The 23920-nt window shown below is 40.5% G+C and overlaps 1 protein-coding gene across 1 annotated transcript in view; it reads left to right on the forward strand.

Annotated features, from left to right (window-relative positions):
* Window positions 1–23920, forward strand: part of LOC109412033 (eukaryotic translation initiation factor 4 gamma 2) — a 69618-nt gene that overhangs the window by 27472 nt on the left and 18226 nt on the right. The window lies entirely within an intron of this gene.

A 23920-nucleotide genomic window follows, 5' to 3' on the forward strand; every position in this document is an offset into this window, starting at 1 on the left:
GGTGGCCTCTGCTGTACATAGTAGCCGCCTCCATTCCACTCGGTCCATGGCTGTTTGTCTCCAGTTCCGCACTCTGCGTAGGGTCCGCAGATCGTCCTCCACTTGGTCGACCCACCTAGCTCGCTGCGCTCCACGTCTTCTTGTACCGATCGGATGACTCTCGAGAACCATTTTAGTCGGGTTGCTATCCGACATCCTGATGACGTGACCCGCCCACCGTAGCCTCCCGATTTTCGCGGTATGGACGATGGTTGGTTCTCTCAGCAGCTGATGCAGCTCGTGGTTCATTCGCCTTCTCCAAGTCCCGTCTTCCATCTGCACTCCGCCGTAGATGGTACGCAACACCTTCCGTTCGAAAACTCCAAGGGCGCGTTGGTCCTCTGCACGTAGGGTCCATGTTTCGTGCCCATAGAGGACGACCGGTCTAATCAACGTTTTGTAGATGGTTAACTAACTTCGTGTTACGGCGAACTTTATTCGATCGTAGAGTTCTGCGGAGTCCAAAGTAGGCACGATTTCCTGCAACAATGCGCCTCTGAATTTCTCTGCTGGTGTCGTTGTCGTCGGTCACCAGTGAGCCCAAGTACACGAATTTTTCAATCGCCTCGATGTCATCACTGTCGATATGAATTCGGGGTGGCGGGCGCGGTGATTCCTCCCTGGAGCCCTTTGCCATCATGTACTTTGTCTTCGACACATTAATGACTAATCCGATTCGCCTGGCTTCACTCTTTAGTCGGATGTACGTTTCCGCCATCGTCTCAAATTTACGAGCAATCTGTAATATCAATATCATCGGCGAAACCAAGCAGCTGAACGGACTTCGTGAAAATCGTCCCACTCGTGTTTATCCCCGCTCTTCTTATTACACCCTCCAAAGCAATGTTGAACAGCAAGCACGAAAGACCATCACCTTGCCGTAACCCTCTGCGACATTCGAAGGGACTCGAGAGTGTCCCTGATACTCGAACTACGCACATCACTCGATCCATCGTCCGTCGCCTTGATCAACCGTATCAGTTTATCCGGGAATCCGTATTCGTGCATAATCTGCCATAGACATCATAACCATATGTTTTGAATGGCGCGGATTTTATGACCGCAGCGCGGATTTCAAATGGCTTGGCGCGGATTTTGCGGTTTTCAAATAGACACTTTTGTAACAGCCCTGCTATTTTCATAATTGACTGAATAAACAATCGGACATTTCTTCGATTTATGGATCATTTTGGGAAAAAGCGCTTTTTTAGTTCAGGATCATTTGCCATTCTCAATTGAGCCCTAAGGAACCCAAACCCTACTGTTGTAACGGGGCGGAATCCCGGGGCCGACACGATGAGATAACGCAAATCGTGGAACGTTTGGTTTTCGGACGAGTTTTAAACACGTTCATACTCTTTGCTTGTGTATTTACTAATGACAGTTTGGTACAAAGTTCTTATGTGTTTGAAGGTATGGTGTTTTACAATGCCAAGGTTTTGTAATTGTGCGTATGTTAAGCAAGGTATAACACCTACTCACTTTCAAATCTCAATCATGGGTGCTCTTGCAAAGCAAACTCGCGCATGATAATAAATCATTTTCTCATGTGGGAGATTTTCATGTGAAATCATAATAGAGGTAATAAACTGTAGAGGAAGAATGTCGCTGGCGTCGCTGCCGCAACATCTCTTGCTGGCGGAGATAGCAAGGGATATAATTAAAAGTTTCAAAGCGTCAAAGCGAAAAAGTATGCAGATTGACAGATAGATAACCGGCATGTTTGCGAACGAGAACAAAGAGAACACCAGCGACATTCGTCCTGTATAGTTTCTTAACTCTATTGAAATCATGCTCTAACGAGCCAAGTGCCGAAAACGAGTCCACAGAGAAACAAACGTAACACTTAGAACAAATTATATTAAAAATTATCGTCACGAAAGCGTTTTGCCTCGTACTGGGGGCAAAAGTTCGCACTTGATAAAACAGTAATTTATTGGTAAGAAGTTAGTTAGCTTATTTCGTGTAAATTTCATACCATACTATCATTCTAGCTAAAACATGTGTTTCATTCTACTCGTGGCGTTACATCCCAACTGGAACATGATCTGTATCTGAGCTTTTGTACACAGTGTATTGTATGAATACTAGGTACTGCAGATTTCACCCCAAATTAGACTATCACACTTTTATCACCCATTGGGACGCCTAACAAGTGTGATAAAAGTCCACATTTAGCGCGAATCATTTAGTGTTTTGAATATGGTGTTGTAGGAAAAAAGAGTAATTTCAGATTGCATACAAACGAAAAAATGAAAGAAATTAGTTCACTTTTGCAAATTTGTAGATACAATCATATTGAAGAAACGTTTGAGAAACTTTCTTGGTGACCTTTGTTCAATCAGATCTATAAATAGAAAAAGAATCCCTATGTGGTATATCAAAACTTCAGCGAATACGTTGTTCAACATGTTTTATTGCACGGGTTCCCAACCGGTGGTCCGCGGCCCCCTGGGGGGCCGTGAAGCCAGTTCAGGGGGGCCGCGATGTTACCAAAAAATGTTAAACTTTTGTTTTATTCTGTGCAAATTATACTAATTTTTAATTTTGAATACCGCTACCCCCAAAAGCCACAATTTAAGGAACAAATTTTCAGTATAAAAAGTCTTCAGAAGAAAAAAATTTTCGGCTGCGCCGCTATTCTTAAGCTACGACTAAAATTTAATGTACTTGACATCATTGTTGACGAAATGTGAGTGTCAAATATAAAAAAAACGTATCATTGATCGCTGAAAATCCCTCTTACAGTAATTTTCTGGCTACATCACTGTACTCAAAAAACTCGGATGTTTTGACAATTCCTAAAAAAGGTCGCCAACTCAAAAAGGTTGGGAACCCCTGTTTTATTGTATTAAAGTGGAATAATTGTTGAAGCATGATTGTTATCATGAATCTAGTTGCTAATGCAATATTTATTTCTTAGACATTTCTTAGGCATTTATACAAAAAAGCGTCAAACAACTTAGTTTTAAGAAATGTTGAAAAAAGAGTTTCTAATATGATGATGATTTAAACGTTGTACTATAACTGCACAACAAAATAAACGTAAATTTCATAAGCTTATAGACCTGTTGTTGGTTTAATACATTCTCATTTCTGGGCGAACAAGAGTTGAAATAAAGTTTCAATTCAAGTAAATCAAATATTTTTCAGCTTAATGACGCTGCTTTGAGAAACATTTTTTAAAGTTATAAATCTAGAGCAAAAATGAACGAGATCGCATCCAAATAGATAAGGAGATATCGACATGTAGAAAGGTAAAATGTATGCAGATTAAAGGGACCGACCAAATCATCGAGATAGGGAGAAATATCGAGATGTGGAACATCGACATGTGGAGAGTCGACTGTGTATTTATTGTTCAAACCCTCTGTCAACATGGCTGGATGCTTTGTGATTCTTCTTTTGCTTTCACTATCACTATTACTATCTTATTCCAAAAGATTTAAAAATTAGATCAAAACAGCTCACAAGACACTTTTGTTCATAACTTTGCCATTGAAAAACAAAATCGTTCTAATTGTTATTGATGATTAGTTGACCTGGTAGTGTGTCGAACCCATCCCATAGACACAGACAAACAGACGTAACACTCTTCAAAACGGCTTGGCATATGCATTTAACGATCAATTCAAATTTCATTTGATTTGCGCGATCGTTCCACCAGATGCGCTAGTGTTCGATTGCTTTGACGTTTGCCAGTGGATACGTTGCTGAATGATGGAAACCAAAATTACAGGCAATTTGTGTAGTAGTGTGTGTGTCAGCAAAACGTCAAATCAAAATGCATCATGGCAAACAGTATCGCGCGCGGCTCTACCAACAGGTGGCAGTGTGGTCATGAAAATGACACAGGGCAAAAGTTTTTGATGAATTTCCTCTATGAGTTACGTCTGTTTGTCTGTGCCATAGATATTCACTTGGGTTTTCAGCTCGTGCGCAGAAAAATAATCGCTGCGTACTTTTGCTCCAGGTTGTTATCAACACTGCTAGTGTTAGAAAATTGTTTTTTGCCCTCTAGGGAAAAGTTTTATTATTAGCTTTATTTACGAGGCTTTGTTACGGGTATAAATAAACTACTAAGCTGGTTCGCCTCGGAAAAATGGAAAAGTCAGTAAAAGCCAAATAAAACCGATCGAAACGTCGGGTAATACAAAAGTAGTCGTTTGGACTGACCCTAGACCAAGAAAACCAAGCTTTGGACATTATTTTGCTATTTAGAGAAACTAGACCAATATTAAGGGAGAAACTTTAGAGAACACAAACATGGCTGCCACAATAGCCGTATAGAGACGAACCAGCCAAGGGCTGAAAGTCTCTTTAATAAAGATAAATCAATCAATCAACAATGGCCGACTTGGTCCCCTACTGACGTTTTCAAGAGCACCAATCTTGAAAATTCGCAAACAAATGCTCTCGATTTGGAAAAGCTGCCTCTTTCTACAAGTGAGCAAAGCCAGGATTAACAAATGCGGCTTGGTTTGATGCTTCGTTCATCAGATTTGTGCCTCTAAAGTTTGTATGCTAAATTGCAATAGGATTTCCTGATGTTTCATCTTAAATTAGCAATTGGTTTATCTTTTTACTTGTTTGTACAATTTCTACAAAAATGTTTCATAAACATGCACTAATGTATGTATATTTTTCTTTTTCTTCTGCTTTCAGGTACGTACCGTAGGGATTTCCAGTAGCGTGAGTAAATATTTAAGAAGTTGTGAATCGATACCCTTTAAAAAATATTTCAGTAACAGACACATTTGAAACCAGTTTGACTTTATTGATCAATACCGAATACACTCAAAAATTCGATCTGTATTTGAACCAAATTAGCAGTTTTTGGCAAACATCAGGCAATCCGGCAAATGTTTAAAACTTAGTTCGCATGAACTCGCCTATTTCTTCATTTTTAAGGATGTTAGGTGTTTCTCTACAGTTGCTACAAGACAAACTCTTTCCCCACGATTCAAACAATTGCCCAACTGTGTAACCCTACATGATTCCCAAATCTATGTATTGAGGAATTTGCACAAAAGTGCACGCGCCGTATCGGTTCCGAAAGTTACGTCCGCGGTTTTCACTCCCTGTTTACTTCATCCTTATGGGAAATAACATTGCGGCGTTTCCTACGGTACGGCTGTTCCTTTCGAAAACGATAGGCCGCGTGAACTTTTGTGCAAAGCCCCTTTTTGAAACATTTCAACGACCGCGCGGTGTTTACGTTTCAAGAAATCTGACAATAATATCCAAAAAGTTGTACTTATCAAAATATTCTTGAAATATGCATAGTCACGCCCCAAAAAAAAATTAATTAGAAGGCCCTGTTGCTACCAGCTCAAACAAGATTTCAAAGATCTAATGGTTTTGGGGAGGTTTTGAAAATCCATATAAATAAAAAAATGATATTTTCATTTAGGAGCGTCCATAAATTACGTCACGCAAAAATTGCCAATTTTCTACACCCCCCCCCTCCCCCCTATGTCTTTTTGTATGAGACCTCTGAAATTTTTGTATGGGTTGTCACACTTAACTGAACCCCCCCCCCATCCAGCCTAAAAGCGTGACGTAATTTATGGACGTTCCCTTTGTTAAAGTTTCGAATCGCTTTGACTTAAAAATATTGCTTGATAGAGTTGGTTAGCTAATATTAGCAAATATAGTTTCACTGATATCTGATCTCATAGCTTCATCCATCAAATCAATCGTGCCATGCTCGAGCTGGAATCCATATCACACGATATGCTGTGATCTAGTTTCACTCGGATCCCAAGTCGTTCCATTTCGTCGTCTTCGATTTACTTTCCTCCGAGTTTGTACTACTTTTCGCCTTCCCACCATTTATCCATCTACCTATGTTGTAGTATGTTGGCATAGGAACATATCTATACCTACCGAACAGCTCACTGCAGCAAGCTGTTTTGCCTCCACCACCATCACCACCACAGCGAGGGCCAGGCCAGTGCCAGTGGAACAGCGAAAAAGTCGATGATGGCGATATGACGACGACCTAGAACTTCACCGCACTTTCAAAGCGATTGTTGGTGTTGCGTTGCTGCGATGTGTTCAACCAGCAATGAAGCAACGTTGTCGATGATAGAGCTGAGCTTGATGAAGGAGAGCGACCCAGTTTCGCTTTCTCCTCGACTGAGACGGAGCTTTTTGGGTGGGGGAGTCCGACCGAACATGGAAAGTTTCTAACGGAGATCTTCGGAATCCGTTGTACGTTGAGGAGGTACGGGTAGGGGCAGTTGCTGAGGGACCTCTACCGACGACCGACGAGTAGATAAGTACTAAAACCTGTTGATGCGAGGAATTCCACTGACACTGACGTTGGTGAGGCGAGGCTGGTCGTTTTCGAATGGTGCTTGCTTGGAAATGATCGAGTTATGCAAGAGAGTTGGATATCGTTAGTATTGCAGTTGATTGTGAGGCCCATGGAAGACCTTCAGAAGGATTGTTGTGGACCGTAAGCATTAAAAGATATGCATGAATAAGTTAGAAGCATTCAAAGTACGCCTATGCACTTCCTGAATCACTACAAGGTGAGCTTCCATGGCCATGGTAAAACTTGTTTCCGACCACTCCAACAATGACCTTCGTTGTAGTTGGCCACTTAGTCCATTCGTTATCTATAATGCTTAGCACAGTAAAAAAATGGAATAATATTCGGTGTTAATATTTGGCTTACACCAGAGTTAACGTGATGACATTTCTTTTCAAATTTGAAAGGATGGCCGAGAATGATGAGGCGAGGTTCTCACTCAGTAGGCTTATGATCGAATCCCGAACAAAATTTACCTTTTTTCAATATAAGCAGACATGACGATTTTTTTTTTGTTCGAACAGACAATATTTGAACAATGTTTGATATAGATGACACCGATCCGTAACTGTTTTTTTTTTTGCTGTGACTAAAACGTCCAACTGCTTTATGTGACTTACCATACGGTCATACGGTCTCACCTACGCTAGAGCAGCTGTGCTGTTCTCAACACGCAGGCACTCGACACTCGTATGATAAGTTAAAAACCAGACCAGCTGATTGTAAGTCGTCGAGTGGAAGAAATCAAGTTTTGCGCTTTCTTGACGTGCTTGGTTTACTACTCGCAGCTTTAATGGTGAACGTAGTAGTAGTGCAACAAGAGGGCGAACTTCAAACGCGCGTCGAAATCCTCACACATGACCGATTCGGTCGTTTAATAGCGTTTCAGTTGTTCATTCATTTACATACTTGCTGTTCGTTAGTGCGTGCAAAAGAGTATTGCATGAGCACACTGATTTGACCAATGTGCAGATGTAGCCCGAAAGAAAACTGAAAACTGAAGAAAATAACAGTTAGTTATATGGTAGTTGTATTGTAAACAACTGTAGTAACTCTAGTAATATTGTATCCATAATGGTAATGATAGGAAACAATAAACTGTTTTATTTGTTGTTAAAGTAAACCGAGTACACGTTTATTTGTCTATATTATGTGTAACATAATCATAAACTTTATAGTTATCTTATTGTTCACGTAGTATAGTCACAATAAAGTTACAATACAGTGAATGGTATCTCTATGGAACGCTATTCTATTCTACTCGGTTTTTCGGTGGACCGAACCACACTCAACTAACGAACGACGGTTGTGCGGGTCATGGAAGAACTAAACTCGACCACACCGCAGTAGAGTGCTTACTACCTACTTCTTTCAAACTCGTTCGTTTCGTACCAGGAAGTGTGGAACTCAATTTACCCGCTTGGCCGTGCATGCACAATGGCTCTCTCTAGAGAAGTATAACAGGTACCTCTGAAATACTGCAGCCAAGTCAGCCAGTAATCGAGACGTGGTTCTGCATAATTGAAGAACTTCCTAGATTTTTGGTACATTCGTGTGTGGCATACACAATTTGCCAAAATTGGTCCGAGCTAGTAGATATACTGCAGAAACTTCCAAAACATGGAAACACTGCGAACAATGAAATGAGCCAATGCGTATAATTTGACTGGAATATGCCAACACCAGCTCTTGGGGCGAGTAATAAATTGATAAGCGACGTTGTTATTGGAGTGACCTACTTTCGGACGGGGAAGCTCCCCAAACAATGGCATGATGTGTCCCCAAAAATTCTAATGTCATCGGCCGTAGGGAATTTTGTTGTGCATGTGTTTGTGGCGCGTGGTGGCTTTTGATCGGAAAATAAACTCTACTCAGAGTTTAAAATTTTCATTTTCAATGAGTGAAATTCAACCTGAATTTTGAAGATTCTCAACTTAGGGATCAAAATAAACTTCATTTTGGTGAATGAATTTTTTCACCTATCCATTCATTTTTCTGTCACTGACAATTTTCACTGAGAAATAAAACTGGACCGCAACTCCCAATTATACATCCAATTACCTCAAAACTTGTGTATAGTAGTTAATTGGAATATTAATTATGCTCTCTATTTGTCCATTAAGTCGGATTGTGCGTCTGTTAACAGAAATTGGACATTTTACGACGTGTGAAAAAATATTCGTGACAGAGAATTGAATGAAAAAAGAGAGGCATTCAGCTGACGATGAATGTGGCCAAACACGAATAAAAAAATAAGAATGTCAATATTCACTTTCTATCTTCGAATTTTTTACTCTCTGACTCTACTATCAGTTGGCACTGTCGAGTCCCAGGGTGGTGTTTGAACTGATAATAAGATGTCTATCAACTGAGTAAAGTTGCGTTGGAGGGACGTTTTCCATTCTTTGTACATACTAATAAGAACTACAAATTTGATCATTATCAACTTTTCTCAGTTTTTATTATTATGTACGAATCTATCAAAATTGATGTATGGTAACCCCCAATTCTTATTCCTTATTCTTATGTGCACTATGTCTTCTGTCATGATTGTCAGGATAAGCATAGGTCTTGAGAAAAGCTTATTTCTACACATGAAATAAAACCCTTGACAAATTTGACAATAGTTCAAGGTTGCTACATAGGGTGGCGATAGATATTATCGGCAGGTTTGTTCTTATCGTCATGAGGGGTTTTTGTTGACCAAATTTCCTGAAACTTGGTCATATAATTCAGCTTGATTGGGAAGGATTTGAGGCCAACGCTAAGTTCAACAGCTTTTAAAAAACCCTTCTTGACGAAGAGAACAAAACTGCCAAAAACTGCTATGTGAAATTTGAACACCTGGTGTAATAAATCAAGATGCAATATGTATTTACTGGTATGTACTGAAGCTTATTGTCTCACACCAGTTTGTATTATTGATGCTTGCAGCACATCGGATATGTATCACAAGCATTGATGTGGCGAAGCTTATATTGACGGAATATAATGGGGACAACTCGTACCAATCGCTCAGTTTATTATAAATCAAAACAAATTGAAATCGGTAGAAGTGAAGTTACTAAGAATATCCTTTGTCCATAGTTCCCGGAGATAGTACACAGGTATTTCTCCCGTGATTCCTGGCCCTTATTTTTTGGCTTAAGCGCCTATACTCGCTCTCTGAAACGAAACAAAATACTAATCGTAAAAGTATATTACCGTATGCACTCATCTCAATTAAATTGCATTGCAAAACGGAACAAACTCACCGAATGATCACCATTCCTACCTACCTTGATACCTTGATACCTGGCTTAAATACTACGAAAGCTTTTCGATCTACCTCTTTCATCGTCCACGCCTCGTGACCGTAGAAGGGAATCGAAACAATCAGCGTTTTCTAAAGATCAAATTTCGTTTGAGTTTGCAAGTTACGAGACCTAAGCTGGTTACGCAATCCGTAAAAGGCCCTATTTGCAGCTGCAATACGTCTTTTGACTTTACGGGAAACGTCATTGTCACATGTCACAAGTGTTCCACCAAGATAAACATCCTTCAAAATCTTCCAACCTCACCAACTGTGGAGCCTCGTAGCCATGCGGTTAGAGTCACCAAGCTTCTAATCGCACTATGCTGTGGGGTGAGGGTTCGATTCCCGCTCCGGACGATGAAACTTTTCGTGAGAATAGTTTCGTCCCCATATCCACTGGTGCATGCTCCGTGTTTGTCCCTTGTCTAGTGTTAAGTTAAAATTCAATCTGTACAGCCTCTGGCTGAAGACGGTGTCCGCGTTTTTTTTTAAGCTCAGCACTAACATCACTAGCAGGCATGAGAATGAGACTTTTTTCTGCTTACCGTTCATCGATACAGGCAGTAAAATAAAAACAAAACAACGGCAGCACCAATACCATCAGACGCCGCGCCGACGGCAGTCAAGCAGACGCTTGATGGTTTTCGCTTCTCCACGAAAATATTTAAGAGCAGTCATGCTGAGGCGGGTGATTGCGAAAAATGTCAAATATTTTCAACTGCTAATAACTCACTTGTTTTAATAAATAATTTAAATCGATTTGCACAAATAGCTAGAGCACACTCCTAGCTTTGTGATGCATGTAAAGAAGTTTGTCTGGAAGCGGTTTGGAACGCAGAAAAATGCGAAAACGGGAGAGACAGAAATTTTTGTCGTCGTTGTGCTCGAGTACTGGCGCTCTCGCGCTTGGAAACTGTTTCGAGGAAGAAGGCTGCTGGAAAAAAATGTTATGACATTTATTTTTCGAACAGTTTGAGTTTGGCTGGGCCTGTGATGTTCGTGTGGAAAAATGTCAAATGTACAGCCGGTAATCGTTTTTTCCAGTACATTTCTCATCCCTGATCACTAGTCCTGCCTTTGTCTTTACCCACTATCATGTACTTCGTCTTAGTAGAATTAATCGTCAAGCCTATCCTCGATATCTCTCTACAGAGGAGCATAAGCTTCCTCCACTGGCCTACGATCACTGCCGATGAAATCAATATCGTCCGCGAAGCCGAGGAGCATGTGCGATAGTACCATTCCTCTGCACGCCAGACCTTCTACTCGTTCTTTCGAGTGCAATGTTGAACAGTAAATTTGAAAGAGCAGTACCCTGCTTCAATACACCCAAGGTCACAAACAAGGTAGACACTTCGTCTGCGATCCGAATAATTGATTTTGATCCATCACGGACAAAAAATCGTTCACATTGAAACTAAAATAATGCCTATTAAACTTATACGTTGGAATTCTTTTGAAATAGGGTGACGATTGGTATTTTCGGCAGGTTTGTTCTCTTCGTCATAGTGGTTTCTGTTTTTAGTGGTGTTGCGTGTACGTACACGTTGCATTACACGTACACTACCTGAGTTACTGGTTGAAAATAGTAAACAAAAATCAGCTGTTCCCGGCAAAATCAAATGGGCATATTTTCAACCAGTAGATTTGCATTAGTGTTCGTGACACCGCGCTGCGAAACCACTATGGGGGGTTTTTGTGGGCCGAATAGGCTCCTAAAGGCCTATCTCAATTTCTGCATAATTCGATCAAGCATTGATTAAAACGACATGTTTACTCATTTTTTAAGTATTCCTATTAGGTAAAGCCCATAAAATATATTTTCAAAAATTTTAATAATTTTTGCAACACTCCTTGTTTAGCACTCAATGTTGGGTAAATTTTGTTTACCGTGTATGTCAAACAGGAACATTTGTTGTCAAAAGTGAGCCAATGCGGTGTCTTGCAACCCGCCGTTTCACTTTCGTTACGTCAAGGTTGACCTCGAATGTCAAACAAGACTTGCTCATCATTATTTTATTTTCGAGTTTATTAACTATTCTGTTATTGTTCAAGTTCGGAAAAATTACCATTGAGATCAGAAAACCAAGCTCTTTAGTGTTATGCACCAAAAGCGGGAAAATATTTTTCATTTTAGGACCCTATTGCCTGAAATTTGGGCATAACTCAGCTTGGTTGGGAAGGATTTGAGACCAACTCTGAGACCTACAGGTTTCAAAATACCCCCCATGACGAAGAGAACAAAACTGCCGAGAATACGTAAGTTCCCCTAATATAAATTTTTACAGTTCCAAACAGATTTTCTCATTCAAAATCCAATAGAAGTTCTGTTTTGTGTCAATGTTTATGTCGACTTTTGTAGAAAAAGCGATTTTGTTTCTAAATCAAGTTAACTGAGCATTCCCTTTGCATCAAAGAGGAATGTAAAAACCAAAATATGTATATAATATCCCGAGCAGGAATGAATAACTTACAAATAACTGGAGCATACCGAAGTCAGGTATCATACCAAGGTTATCCAGGTATTGAAAATAACTCATTTTTGGTATTTTGTAGATATTGACACAATACCTCAACGAGTTATTGGTTTGGTGTTGAGGACTGTTTGAGGTATTATTCAATTATCGAAAAATCGCTATTTGTATGGAAAAATCGCCGATTATTCAAAAATAATAGCGATTGCCATACCTGATGTCATTATTCACGTGTTATGCACAGAATCTACACCAGTTATTATTTTAGGTATTTTACCTCTTATGCAGGGATTCTCAATACCTCATTCAGGTTGTAGGTATTGGATTTTCCATACCTGAATTTGGTATTCTTCAGCTATTTTCTCCTGCTCGGGATGTAATCAAACAGATCATTTTGATGTAGATGTCTTACTGATGAGTTATTCGAACACTTCTGTCAAATCAAGCAGGATGTTTTGTTTTGCAAAGCATTTACTTTACAAATGCTGAAGAAGGTATGACTTTCAGGGCTATTGCAAACCATCACAAATCATCATTTTCAAGCTATGCTAGACTGTGGCATAATTATCTAGGATGTCAATTTTGAAATTGTGGAGCGGACCTGGTGCGATGATTAGAACACTTGACTATCACGCCGAGGACCTGGGATCGAATCCCACTCCCGACAAACTCGCAAAATGTGAGTTCTTCCTTCGGAAGGGAAGCAAAGCGAGATAATCTATACCTTTCGAAATCGAGCAGATAGCACAAAAAAATGTTCGGCAAGTTTTCTTACGATGGTATTTCCTATAACTTTCCTGAAAACATCAGTGCACAGTTCACATTATTTGGTTAAAATTGAATTTTCATCTCACTACATCAGACACAGTAAAACTTAAAGGGCTATTATCATACAACGATTGCCTAATTTCTCTGTATTTACACGATTCATGTAAATTTCAATTAGTTCTAATTCACGCAGCTCTGTTTCTAACTGAAATATTCTTTGCAATTATTTGTAATACACACGGTGGTGGAAAACTAGTTAGAAGCATTAATACGCAAAAGAATGAGGGTCTAGAAATGGGGATTTTATTGGATTGCTTATAAAACAGATTCATTACTTATGCAAACTGAATCACTGTCACTGCTCTACTCATACATTATAGCTAACAATATGAATACCTCAGCAGCTGTCATTCGCGCCGATGGCGGACTGGTGCATTGAACGGACATTTCTAGGGGGATCCCCGTGGATCTTTTTCGATATGTTTGTATTTGGGCCAATCTAATGTATAATTGAAGTGGAATCAATAGTTGAATCGAAGTGGGAAAGGGCCCCGGGCGAAGACTGGCGCTTGACCCTAGCTTAAATAGCGCTGTAGTTTAAGGAAATGTCAATGCAGAATCCGTAGCTTCCGGGAAGGCATGCCCAGTTCCCTGGGTAGGTGGGTTGGTGTCAGGCCCTGCGAGATAGCCGTAAAAAACACAAGCACCGAAAAATCAACCAGAGAAGAATACGAACCGATACCATTGAAGCCGAACACAGTGACGAAAAGGGACTTGCGATTGGAAGCTCGTTACGTGAAACTGCAGATCTCTTGACTTCATCGGGAACACTCGCATACTCGGCAATATATCGTAGCGCTGCAGGAGGTGTGTTGGACAGGATCTATAGTGCGAACGTCATCGTATTTAACAGATAAAGTGAGCTTATATTCACGATTTAACGGATTAAAACAGTAACAAAACCAATCAATTTACTAGTAATTGCCATGTTTACAATCATGTTTACAACCATGTCACGCTCCGTCATGACCAAAAAAAATAGTGAGTATTACTAGACTCTCTCTGTCATCGTCTCCCGATTCGATGACATTGCGAAAGCTGCTTCTGTAAAAATCGCATAACGACTTGCGTTGACACTGATGCTTTTCAAGCCTGCTCAAGATACACGTAAGTACTACCAGAAACTCAACGCATTCCGAAGAGGCTTCGTTTAGCAAGCTTAACTCTGCAGAGATAAGGACGGGAGCCTCCTGACGGACAAACGTGAGGTGATCGAAAGGTGGATGCAGCACTTCGACGAGCACCTGAATGGCGGAGAGAATATTGCCACGGGGGATCAAGGCAGCGGAGGATAGGACTATGTTATTTCAACAGAAGACTGAAACGAACCAACTCTCACGCTGAGGGAAGTTAAGGATACCATCCACCAGCTCAAAAACAACAAAGCAACTGGTAAGGACGGAATCGCATCAGAACTCATCAAGATGGACCCGGAAAAGTTGGCCACCTGTCTGCATCGGCTAGTGTGGCAGGAAGGGAGAATCTGTCCTATCTACGAGAAAGGCAACAAGGTAATGTTACCAACCCGGTGTCATCATCGACGGCCCGGACAGACGGCAACGGAACAGATCTTCGCCGTACGGCAAATTCTCCAGAAATGCCGTGAGGTTTCAAAGCACCACCTGTTCATCGACTTCAAGTATCGACCGCACAGAGCTACGGAAAATCATAGACGAGACCATCTTTCCCGGGAAGCTTACCAGACTGATAAAGACCGCGATGGACGATGTACAAAGCAGCGTAAAGATTTCGAGTGAACTATCCAGTTCATTGGAATCTCTACTGGGACTGCGACAAGATGATGGACTTTCCTGCCTACTATTAGAAGTGCACTGCTAGAAATGCAAACCGAATTCGGCAAATATTATTAGTGTCCAATAGGGTGGCTCAAGCTTGTATGAATTAAAAAAAAAACAACATGTCAAAAAGTTCGATGGGCCCCTTCTCATTTCGTTATATATGACGCCGCGAGGCTCTGGTCAAATTTTTAGCTAAATCCGTTAACATTAGGGCGGTGCTAAACTCGTTTTACGTTTGTATGGGAGTTTATATGGGAAAACATCGTTTTTTTTGCATTTTGCTTCTGTGGGGTTCTAATTTTCATTAAAACACGTAATAGATTCTATAGAAATATAGCCTGGGATATGCCGAAAAACTTTGTGGAAGACCGCAACGTGATCAGACACTTGCGAAAAAAGCTATAGCCTTGACAGTACGAGCCCATTCAATGAGATTTTATTGCTATTGTTATTAATTTACATGTGAAATGTTAAGCACCACAAGATGGACTGCTTGTTATATCTTTTCTTACAAGCTTTGGGTCTTGGACAAAGTTTTTCGGCATACCTCAGGCTATATTTCTATATAAACTCCCATACAAACTTCAAATGAGTTTAGCACCGCCCAAATGTTCACGGATTCAGCTGAAAATTTGACCAGAGTATCGTGGCACCAGATAGAACGAAATGAGAAGGGGGTCCTCGAACTTTTTGACATGTGGTATTTTGAGCCACGCTAGTGTCCAATAAGTGGAACCCTACGTTTTTTAAATAATTGTTTTAGGCGGGTTATGCTTCTACAAAGCATTTCAGAACGAAAGCGATAAAAACATCCAATACCCTGAAGAAGATGTAATAAACATCTAAACGTCGGATGAATGAGAATATCTGATCGTTTGATTTGCCAATTGCCATTGCCAGCCGAAAATCCTTCCAGGTGTTAACTCCTCAACGTTCATGTGTAGGTCATCGTCCCTTGGCACATTTCTGCGGAGGTATTTATTTACCAACTTTTAATTTCTTCCTAGTCTCTCTCTCTCTCTCTTCTTGGCGTAACGTCCTCACTGGGACAAAGCCTGCTTCTCAGCTTAGTGTTCTATGAGCACTTCCACAGTTTTTAACTGAGAGCTTCCTCTGTCAATGACCATTTTGCATGTGTATATCGTGTGGCAGGCACGAAGATACTCTATGCCCAAGGAAGTCAAGGAAATTTCCTTTACGAAAAGATCCTGGACCGACCGGGAATCGAACCCGTCACCCTCAGCATGGTCATGCTGAATACCCGTGCGTTTACCGCCTCGGCTATATATTCTTCCTAGTGTGATTGCGGAATACTCAATTACGGCTGTTCATTACAGCTTGCAGTCAGTATACCGCCTCGCCTTGATAAAATAATCCTCTCTCGATGGAAGTCACCGAACTAGTTCAATGATGCACCACCGAATCCTTCACCTATCGCGCCGCACCATATTGGTGCAGTCACACTAGGTATGTACTATGCAATCGAGTTGAGTGAATGTCAAGTCGCTAGCTAGCTCGATGTCCTTGCCCATGGGACCTGGCTGGGATGATGTAGCGCGCGATTAACGCGGCGGCGGTGGCGGCGATCATACTCACGATTCGCGGCGTTCGTGGCGTCATTGAACTTCAAGTCGCGTCGTCGTCGTCGTTCTCGCTCTCTGGACGGGGTTGATGGTGCTGGTGGGTAGCATTTTTATTTCGTTGTCCGCGTTTAAATTGATCGAGTTCAAGGACACCATCGTGCAGTCAACGACGTCTTCCCATCGATCGTGTGTGCGTATCGTTGTGTTTCACGCTTACCGACGAAAAGCAAACACATGTTCCTTCCATTGATCCACGTTTCCGCCATTAATACCTTATAGGTAGGTAGGTACCTCGCGATCTATCTAGTGTGGGTATTCGGGCAAGTGTGCGTAACATATGGCTGTCTACGATGTCCAAAAAGCCCCTCCAAAATGTGGTAATAAAAATGTTAAAAGAAGAATATGAAACATATGGTGCACTGCACCAGGAGAGATCTCACGATCATGTGGAATGTATACCCTTTTTACCGAGAAAGAGAGGACAACGACAGAACCACATCAGCAAACCAGACTGACTGTGGACACAGACAATGGGAAGAGAATGCGAACAAAGGGAACGTTCAAAAATTACGTCCAACATTTTGGGGGGAGGGGGGGTCTAAGAAAGTGTGACAGTACGTGTATTAGGTATAGGAAAATAGCGTGACAGAGGGGGGAGGGGGGGGTCTAGAAATCCCGTAAAACGATGGACGTAATAAATGAATGTTCCCAAAGTACGGCGATGACAACGACGACGACGACGGTCTGCTGGGATTCTACTGCCTGTTTTTGTTTGGGAGGAGTCGTTGACACTATGGCATTAAACCAGACGTATTCAGTCATCCCTCCGGATGGTTATCATCGCAGAACAGGGGAAACGGATGGAACGAATGAATAACGCCACACCAGCTCGATGTGAAGTGTGTTGACTAAATTGCCAGTGAGTCATTAAACTCGATACACAATAAGCAAGATCTGTACCTATATGGGAGATTGGCCTCTTTGCTGGAAACTGGAACTCTTTTGGCTTAATATCAAAGGTCACTCTGAGACATGTTTAGGTCAGCCAAACTACCCTGGAGTTCAAAACATAAAGTTTATACTTGTAACAACAGCTATTTTCGCTACACTGAGGTACAACTTAACTGATGAAGACCAACAGAGTTTTGGGATATTTTGGCAGCCAAAATTGCCATGGAGATCGGCCTTTGGCATCTGCAGCCGTTACAGTAGCTGTTTTCGCTATAATTGATGCATTATGTGATCAACTGTAATACTTGGTATCCTTGAAATATTATGGATAATTTAAGGGCATTCTAAATCAGCCAAACTACTCTGGAGTTCATAACTTCAAGTCTGAACTTGTGGGATAATTTCGTTCGGTTTGGAATTGAAGCAAAGTTATCGTTTCTGAAGGTTGTTAAACAACTACGGAAAATCCCATGCTGCCACAAAGCTCGAAAATTCATGCCTTCACAATTCAATGGAGTAAACCTGAGCATCTGAGAAGCAATGCAAGAAAATCACACAACTACCACACTACTGGTAATGAGCCCATAAGTAATTGCCAGTTTTCAGAAATCTATAACCTAATTTGGCCATACTACACAGTCTTTCCTCTTCTCAACCAAGTCGACCATAGCCCAGGCCAGACATGGACAATGTGGGTCACCGCGGCTCGCTATGCTGTGTGTACAGCAGCAGTACGGTACGGGTAACATTTCTTATTCATTCAACCCTATCCACGTCGAATGACTTTGACGAGACGGTTTGGTCAGCCAGAGTGGCATATGCTGGTGCTACAGCTCGAGACTCGAGACAAGGACGAGCTGAATGGCAATCGTGAAATAATAGGAAATAATTGTCGGTATGCCACGACGATGTGGACGGCGACAGCGGCTTGACCACCGCAAGTGCGGCGACGATGACAGTATCGACTGTGGTTTGAGTGAGATGCTTACAATAATAGACACGTGCCACTAATTAAGCAGGTACAATCTACTGCTACTCTCATACTTAGCTCTGATAGCTGCGCTGAAACTCGTGACTGAATGAGCTGTATTCGAAGAAGACACGATCTCCTATCTGTTGCTAGGGGCTGCTAAACTACGGATGACGACCCACCTGATGTCGTTCTGTAATGTAAACTAGGGCCAAGGGCTGAAAGTCTCTTAAATAAAGACAAATCTATCAATCAATTTTCTCAAAATTGAAAAAAAAATCTCTAAATGTGAGGTGTGGTAGTTGGACATTCCGTGAATTCCAAACAGCCTCCTATACACCTTGAAGTTTGGGCTACAATATCTTCATACTGTATCATGCTGTAATTGTAAAAAAAATATTCGTGGAATGTAGTCTCTACTTCTTATGGAGCCTCAGTGCACAACTATAATGCTTTTGGTACCTACATTCATAGTTTATTCCAGGCTTTCCAAACAATTCTGGAATTAGGACCTTCAAGATCTACAGGCTCTACTCTGCTTTCTCTTCACTTAACCAACATAATTCTTTCACGATTATGTCTGTTGCACTTCATTTCTTTAGTTGAGTGTCCACAGGCATATAACCCGACCCCATTGTAATTTGAAGTATGGGTCGCAATATCTGTAAATCTTTGGATATTTTTTACTGTAGCAAATGCTCGTGAAATATAATCTACGAACGCTACTCTTAGAGCCTCAGAGTGGAATTCTGATAACTAAGCAACATTCACTTGGTGATCTAGGTCATCCAAACTATTCTGGAATTAAGACCTTCAAGCTCTACAAGCTCTACTCTTGCATCTCTTTACTTTATCGATGTAATTCTTTTACGATTATTTCTGTTGAATCTCATAATATTTGGAGTATCTCTTTGTGTTATTTGTGCGTTCGATGACATACAAATGATCTTCATGATATTTTGAGTTGTGGGTCGCAAATGTGTGTATTGTAACATGTCAGGCCAATTTTTTTACTGTTTTGCCATAGGGATTTCTCCAAGAATTCCACAGAAATTCCTTTCAGAATTCCATCACAAATTCTTTCAGAAATTCCTTCAGAGACTTCCCAAGAAATTCATCAAGGGATTCTTCCAAGGCTTCCGCTTGCTCCAAAGATTACTAATTACAAATTCCTCCAAAGATTCCTCCGTAAGTTCTTCCCAACAGCTCCAAAAAAATCTCTCAAGATTCCACCAAGGATTCCTTCAGAACTTCTTAATGAATTCCCCACGAAATCATTCAAAAAATCCTCCTGGAATTCCATCAGTCATTCCTCAAGGAATTCCTCCAGGATATATTCCAGAATTTCCTCCAGCAATTACTCCAAGAATTCCTTTGGTAATTATTCCAGGAATTCCTCCAGGAATTCTCCAGAAATTTTTCTAGCGAATCGTACAGGAACTCCTCCAGGAATTACACCAGGAATTGTTCCGGAAAATATTTTAGGAATTTCTCAGGAATTCCTCCAGTAATTATTTTAGGAATTCCTCCAGAAATTACTTCATGAATTATACAGGAAATTCTGCAGGATAAATAACTTCAAGAATTCCGCCAGAAGATCCTCCAGTAATTTCATCGAGAATTCCTCCAGGAAATTCTCCAGGAATTCCTCTACGAATTACCCCCAGAAAATTCTTTAGAAATTCCTTCATTAATTACTACATGAATTCTTCCAGAAAGTTCTACAGATTTCCCAAATTCTTGAAGAAATTCCTGAAAGTATTCTTGTAGGGATTTTCGAAGAAATTCCTGAAGAAAAACATCGAAGGAATTCATGAAGGAATTTCTAGAGAGAATCTTGGTGGAATTCTTGAAAGAAGCCTTGGAAGTATTCCTGAAAAAATTTTTTAATGGAATTCTGGAAGGAATTGTTTGAGGAATTCTTGGCTAATATATTGGAGGAATTCTTGGAGGATTTCCTGAAGGAATTCTTGGAGGAATTCATGGGGGGATTCCTGTAGGCATTTCTAGAGGAATTTCTGAAGAATTCCTGAAAATATTTGTTGAAAAATCCCTGGAGGTCAATCCTATAAGAATAAATTTATAAAGGAATCCCTGGCCAAATTTCTGGAGGGAATCTTGGAAAAATTTTTGACAGAAGTATTGGAGTAGGCTTTGGAGAAATTCTTCTTTGAGTTCCTGTAGGAATTCTTGAAAGAATTTCTGGATAAATTCCTGGACGGATTATTGGAGGAATTCTTAGCAAAAGTCTTCTTCTTGGAAGATTGCTTAGCAAAATTCTTGGAGTAATTCCTGGAGAAATTCTTGGAGGAATTCTTAGAATAAGTCTCGGAGCAGTTCCTGGAGAAATCCCTGAAAAAATCCTCGAATGAATCCCTCGAGTTGTCCCAGGAGTATTTTCTTAAGGAATTTCTGTAGGTTTCCTGAAGAATCTTGGAGATATTCATGAAGAAATTTCTGGAGGATTTTTTTTATGATTTCTAGAAGGAACTTCTTGAAAAAATCCCTGGAGGTATTTCAGGCGATATTCCTGAAGGGATTTTCAGAAGAATTCTTGGCAGAAGCCTTACAGAGACCCCTGGTGAAATTCTTGGGGAAATTTCTGTAGGAATTCATGGAGGGATTCTTGAAGGAATTCCTGAAGATATTTTAGGAGGAATTCCTGGAAGAATTCCTGAAGGAATTTCTAGAGTAATTTCCAGGGGAATTTCTGGAGAATTTCCTGATGGAATTCCAAGGAGATTTTATTAAGGAAGTCCTGGAGTAATTCCTAAAGGAGTTTCTGGAGTAATTTTGGTGGAATTTCTGAGGAAATCTCTGATGGAATTCTTGGACGATTGTCTAGAGGTTCCTGAAAGATCTTGGAGGTATTCGTGGAGGAATTCATGAAGAAAATCCCTGGGGGATTTCCTGAAAGAATTGTTCGAGGAATTTCTAAAGAAATTCCTTGAGCAATACCTAAAGTAATATCTGTAGGAATTTCTGGAAAAAAATCTTGGCGAATTCCTGGAGGAATTCTTGGCTAATATATTGAAGCAATTCCTGGAGGATTTCCTGAAGGAATTCTTGGAGGTATACTTGGAGATATTCCTAGAGGAATTCTTGGAAGAATTTCTGTATGAATGCTTGGAGGAATTTCTAAAGGAATCCTTATAGGAATTCCAGAAGGGATTGAATTCCTAGAGAATTCGGAATAATTCCTGGTGTAATTCCTAAAGTAATTTTTAAAAATTTCCTAAATAAATTTATACAGGAAGTCCTGGAGGAAATTTTTTATGAATTCCCTGAGAAATTTTTGGAGTAATGGCTGGAATAATTTCTGGAAGAATTGCCACAGAAATTTTTGAGTAATTTGGAGTAATATCTGGAGGATTTTGTGGAGAAATTTCTTGAGAAAATTCTAGAGAAATCCCTGGAGGTATTCTCGGCGCAATTCAAATAGGAGTTTCTGCAGGAATCCTTGGAGCTTGCCTTGGAGCTTGCCTTGGAGCAATTTTTAAACGAATTGGTGGAGGGATTTCTGTAGCAATTCTTTGAGGATTTTATGGAGTAATTCCTGAAGTATTTCCAGAAGGAATTTCTGTAGGAATTCCTTGAGGACCTTATGGAGTAGTTCCTGCGGTAATTCCAAAAGGAATTTTCGGAAGAATTCCTGGAGTACCCTAGATCAATTTCTGGAGGAGTTCTTGAGAAATTCCTGGAGAACTTTCTGGAGGAATTCCTTGCAGAATTCCTGAAGATATATGTGGAGTGATTTTTTGAGTTTTTCTTGGAGGAGTTCTTGGAGGATTTCTTGGCGTACTCTTGGAGGAATTCTTGGACGAATTCTGTAGACCTGTAGACCTTGAAGGTCCTAATTCCGGAATAGTTAGGAAAGTCTGGAATAACCCATGAATGTACCAAAGTGCGCTGAGGCCCCATCAGAAGTAAGTATAGACTACATTCCACGAAGCATCATACAGTATGTCGATATCGTAGCCGAAAATTCAAAGTGTATTGGAGGCCATTTGTATTTCACGGATTGTCCAATTACCACAATATCGAGTTGCTTGTAGCATTGCGAGGTCTGATGGACATCTACGTGACTAAATTTCTTGAGCAGAGTGAATACAAATGATGTTGGACCCAGTAGATCTTAAGAAAATGAATTCCAGAGTAGTTTGGATAACCTAGATTCATGTACCATGAATTTTGTAGGGGTGCTTTAAAGCTTTTTGGAGTACCGTAGACTATGTTCTGTAATAATTTATCGTGGGTTAGAATTTTGGATTTGTGACACAACCTTCGAAGTACTTTGAAGGCCTTATTATAGCTTCTTCTTCTTCTTTATGGCTCTACGTCCCACTGGGATTTAGCCTGCGTCGCTTCAACTTAGTGTTCTTTGAGCACTTCCACAGTTATTAATTGAAGGGCATTCTTTGCCTGCCATTGCATGAATGTGTAGATTGTGAGCCAAGAACAATGATACGCTATGCCCAGGGAGTCGAGAAAAAATTCCCAACTGAAACGGGAATCGAACCCGCCGTCTCCGGATTGGCGATTCATAGCCTTAACCACTAGGCTAACTGGAGACCTCATTATAGCTCTGGGATGAAAACTTCAACAGGGTAGTGATACATTTCGTGTCAAGGATCAGTCAAAACTAATTGTTGACTAGGAAAACGATGAAATTTTAGCAAAAACATGTAGAGTTAAGGGCTGAAAGTCTCTTTAATAAAGACAAATCAATCAATCAAATCAATGTAGAGTTTACTAAAAAAGCCACATATTTTCGGTTACCAGCAAAGGCGGGGAGGGTGTAAATGGGGGAGGTATCATGCATTTCTATAGTACAATTATTCCCCTTGCCTCCAGAGTAAAATGTTTTAAAACAAAGAAGATATTGCATTTCTACCAAAAGAACCCAGCAAACGTTTTTGTTGTATAAAAGTGGAACAAATCACTCTTAAGCTAATTTTAGCTTAACAAACTGCTATTCAGCTAGTTTTATTTCTTGAGAAGATCGTCCCGGGTGTTTACGGGTTAATAACTGCGGAAGTGCTCATAGAAAACTAAAGCTTAACTGAGCAGCAGTCTATGTCTCAGTGGGGACGTTACGCCATAAATAAGAAGAAGGAGAAGAAGAAGATATACAACAGAATATTTGAAGTTTATAGCGCTGAAATTGTTAGTTGAGCTCCAATGAATATAATTGGTAGTTGAGCTCCAATGAATATAGATTCTCGATTATTAACTCATTTTAATTTAGATATTACGTTACGCCATTCAGAGATAACTTATTTACTTCGTATGAACATTTAAAATAGCTGTATCGTATCCAGTAGGTAGTTGTGCTTATCAAGTCAATTGAGATACAATTCTTTGTCAATCAATAGACAACTATGTTATCTCTCCCTACACAACAAGATGACTCATTGATCCATTCTTTATCCCTCCATTGAACACGATGCCTATTACCAACATCAGCAACAACAACCTAATACCCAGAACCAGTCGCTTTGAGTCATCTCGATTTGGACACCCCAGTAGTGGCAAAGTCTCTCGATAATGATGTGATGTTAGCAGCCAGACGACGACGACGATTGCAGCCAAACGGTATGGATGCGAAAACTCGAAAAAACTACTACCTCCATATGAATGGAATCACTCTGCTTTGGCCCTT

The sequence above is a fragment of the Aedes albopictus genome, unplaced genomic scaffold (genome assembly GCF_035046485.1).
Source record: "Aedes albopictus strain Foshan unplaced genomic scaffold, AalbF5 HiC_scaffold_95, whole genome shotgun sequence".
NCBI lineage: Eukaryota > Metazoa > Arthropoda > Insecta > Diptera > Culicidae > Aedes > Aedes albopictus.